The sequence below is a fragment of the Sorghum bicolor genome, unplaced genomic scaffold (genome assembly GCF_000003195.3).
Source record: "Sorghum bicolor cultivar BTx623 unplaced genomic scaffold, Sorghum_bicolor_NCBIv3 super_1407, whole genome shotgun sequence".
Classification (NCBI taxonomy): Eukaryota; Viridiplantae; Streptophyta; class Magnoliopsida; order Poales; family Poaceae; genus Sorghum; species Sorghum bicolor.
The window spans coordinates 1-2,971 of NW_018396768.1; the positions used below are offsets into that span (position 1 = coordinate 1).

Sequence of the window (2,971 nt, forward strand, 5' to 3'; positions counted from 1 at the left end):
TGGCCTTCATCATGGTTATTCAGGTATGCAGATACAGGTTTGTTCTTATACCTTAATAATTGTAGGTATATGGAACTTTGTTGACGGGTTTGTTGCCATGTATATGGTTTCATTCTCTCTGAATGGAGACAAACTTGCAAGTAAAATGTGCAACATGCTGGTAGATGATGGCACTGCTCATTTGGTGTTAATGTGGCCACATACCTGAAAACCCAAGCTAGCCATCCAGGATATATAGGTCCTCACTTTACCATTTCAGACATAATACCTTTTAGATAGTTGCTATTTTAGTGCTCTCCTCTACTTAGATTTTTATATAATTTAAAAGGTATGTTGTGTTTTTTATTTATATTGTAGTTCATTCGACAAACAACTACATAGCTGCTTGTGAGGAGAGACTTGGGCTTCTCATGCTATACAACAAAAGCAGCTTGGTGGGAGTTCATTGGGGAGCCTGATTCAGCACATCATGGAGACGTCCAACCAGGGGATGATAGAATTCAGATTTTGTTTGTTTCATAAGCTTTTCTAAGATAGATCTACATTGTGTTACTAATTTGTAAGCTTCACATGTTGTCCGAGTTTGATGAGAAAAAAAAGGAAGTTCTCGGAAGTGTGTTTGGTTGGCCATATAATAGGCGTCGAAGAAAGCCACAACAAGATCTGATCAGTGTAGGAGGTTCCTTTTCATGCCACCAAGGTCTTTACATTGAGGTTAAATAAGTTGATACCTTTGTATTTTGGCAATCCTATTCCTAGGAATATGTTAATCTAGTTTATATACAACTTTAAAGGGATGCGAATGGTGGCCGTCGCTAAAAAGCATGCCGCGGCCATGGTTTGCATGTGTAGTGTTATGGTGAAAGTAGACTCGCTCCACTGCGTCGTGCATGGAAGGCTCGCGGTCGGCCGGGGCACATCATGTCAATTATGATATTGCAAGGTAAACCTCTCAACTGCACATTTTCATTTCCTTTGCTCAAACTTCAAATCATCATCAAATGTGTAGTAATACAAATGTTTAGATTAAGATTTTTCAACATTCATTGGATCATGGAGCATCATGGTAAAATTCATTAGGTGTGTTTAAACGTATCTTGGCTACAGAAGGATTATGGTGGTATTTCTAAAAATTGTTGTAACCTGGGTTACATTATGTATTTATCTGTATTGAATAGTTGGACTGCTACTTTATTTTCGTTTGTTTGTTGCCCAAGTACAATGGAGACTCTTGAATAGGCTCATGGGAATGAGTTTAGCTAATATAATTAACAAAATTGTGAAGACTCATGAATCTTTGGTAGAATATGTAAAGGCCTCCAACCATCAGCATACTTTTTTTCTGCGCCTTTGGAAGTTTAGGAGTTTGTGGAAAATGGAGACCTGCAAACCCGAAGGCCATGTTCAAGCTATTGATCTTTCTATTAAAAGAGATGATTTATTTTTAAAGAAAAGGTTTCTATGGCTTTTTTTACAATAAGGTTTCTATGGTTTTATTGAACCACCAAAATATAATTGGATTTACACTAATTGCTCCTGCTTTTGTGTTGAAGAAATTGGGAACTCTTCTCTAGCATTTTCATTAATGTACACTACCTGCATCCTCATGTAGGCTGTCTCCTGCTTTTGTGTTGAAGAAATTAGGAACTCTCCTCTAGCATTTTCATCAATGTACACTAACTGCATCCTCATGTAGGCTGTCTGCTTGCTCCTGAAGAGAGGATCAAAAGAGAACAATTGAATGGAGAATAGCTGTTCAAAAGGGACATCTAGAGAGGAAGGTATCATTAGCTGTTCAAGGGACGGGAGGCAAGGCAGTCAGAGAAAGAGCATGTACAATCATATGTACACACATGGATGACTTAGACATGAATGTTTGTGAACTTGTATTCTTTCACATGTAGATTTATTTATTACTTTTATGATTTATTTTAGTTTTAATATTATGTGTAGCATACATGGTCATATACAATTATCTGAGACTTAAATCATGGAAAAATACTATTGTTTGGTTGTTTTGATGTGCAACCCTAAAATGAATCCGTAGCGTTAGCACGGGCACTATACTAGTTTTATATATATATATATATATATATATGATAAATTTTCTCTACTCCCTGGGAGTAACTACTCCCACCACCTAGTTTGAAAGAGTCTCCCAACGTGGTGCCTAGAATCCACTAGCGAATTAATTAAGCAGACCCGTTAATATATAATGAATATAAGGATCAACATACAATCGTCATTTGCGGGCGTCTAGGGGCAGGGGCCACAGCCCGTGCGGCCGGCGGCGTCGCTTTTCTCGTTCCAAGACGTTGTCGCCGCCTACTGGCTACGATGCTGTGTGCTTCGATCTGAGATTTTGGTAACACGGTTCATTGATACAGTCTAGATATAGTAGATTAAAACTCATATCGTTGTTCATAATATGATCAATTTGATTATCCCTAATCTTATTCTCCTCGTAGCACGCAGATCAGGAGATGGTTGATTCCATCATCTTATTATCTCACTTTTGCTTCATCAAATCCTTTACTCCAGTGATGGCGTTCCTCTCATCTGGTGACATGGTCCTTGACTTGCCTCTTTCATCCACTGGTGAATGTGGCCAGTCTGATCTGTGTTAATTTATCCATCGTCTGATCAGCGATCTACGCAATACTTTATTTGTGCTCTGCTTTGTTGCTCTTAGTCGCAATCTGAGTCGATCTAGCTAGTACATGCATGTTTAAGGTGATTTGCCTTTTTCATTCGAATGATTTGAACATGCCTCATCAAATCCTTTACCATACCGGATCTATAATTTCTCTCTTATGGTTTAGAATAATACAGTCATCTTTTTCTACATAGTAATGTAATACACTCCTACTTGTGTGTACTTCTAAAAACATGTATGTACTCGTACTTTTTTATTTAGTATATACAAATTTTCCAATAAACGTGTATGTACGCATACTCTCTAAAGTATAGA

At 37.7% G+C, this 2,971-nt stretch overlaps 1 long non-coding RNA gene across 2 annotated transcripts; it reads left to right on the forward strand.

The window, feature by feature from the left end:
• The first annotated feature begins 94 nt into the window (after positions 1-94).
• Positions 95-2,014, forward strand: LOC110431566. Of its 2 annotated transcripts, XR_002448987.1 has the most exons (3): positions 95-238; positions 358-943; positions 1,697-2,014. It is a non-coding gene; the product is annotated as an uncharacterized LOC110431566 (long non-coding RNA). The 2 variants fall into 2 exon arrangements; XR_002448986.1 differs by lacking the exon at positions 95-238 and having other exon boundaries at positions 337-943.
• The last annotated feature ends 957 nt before the right edge of the window (positions 2,015-2,971 follow it).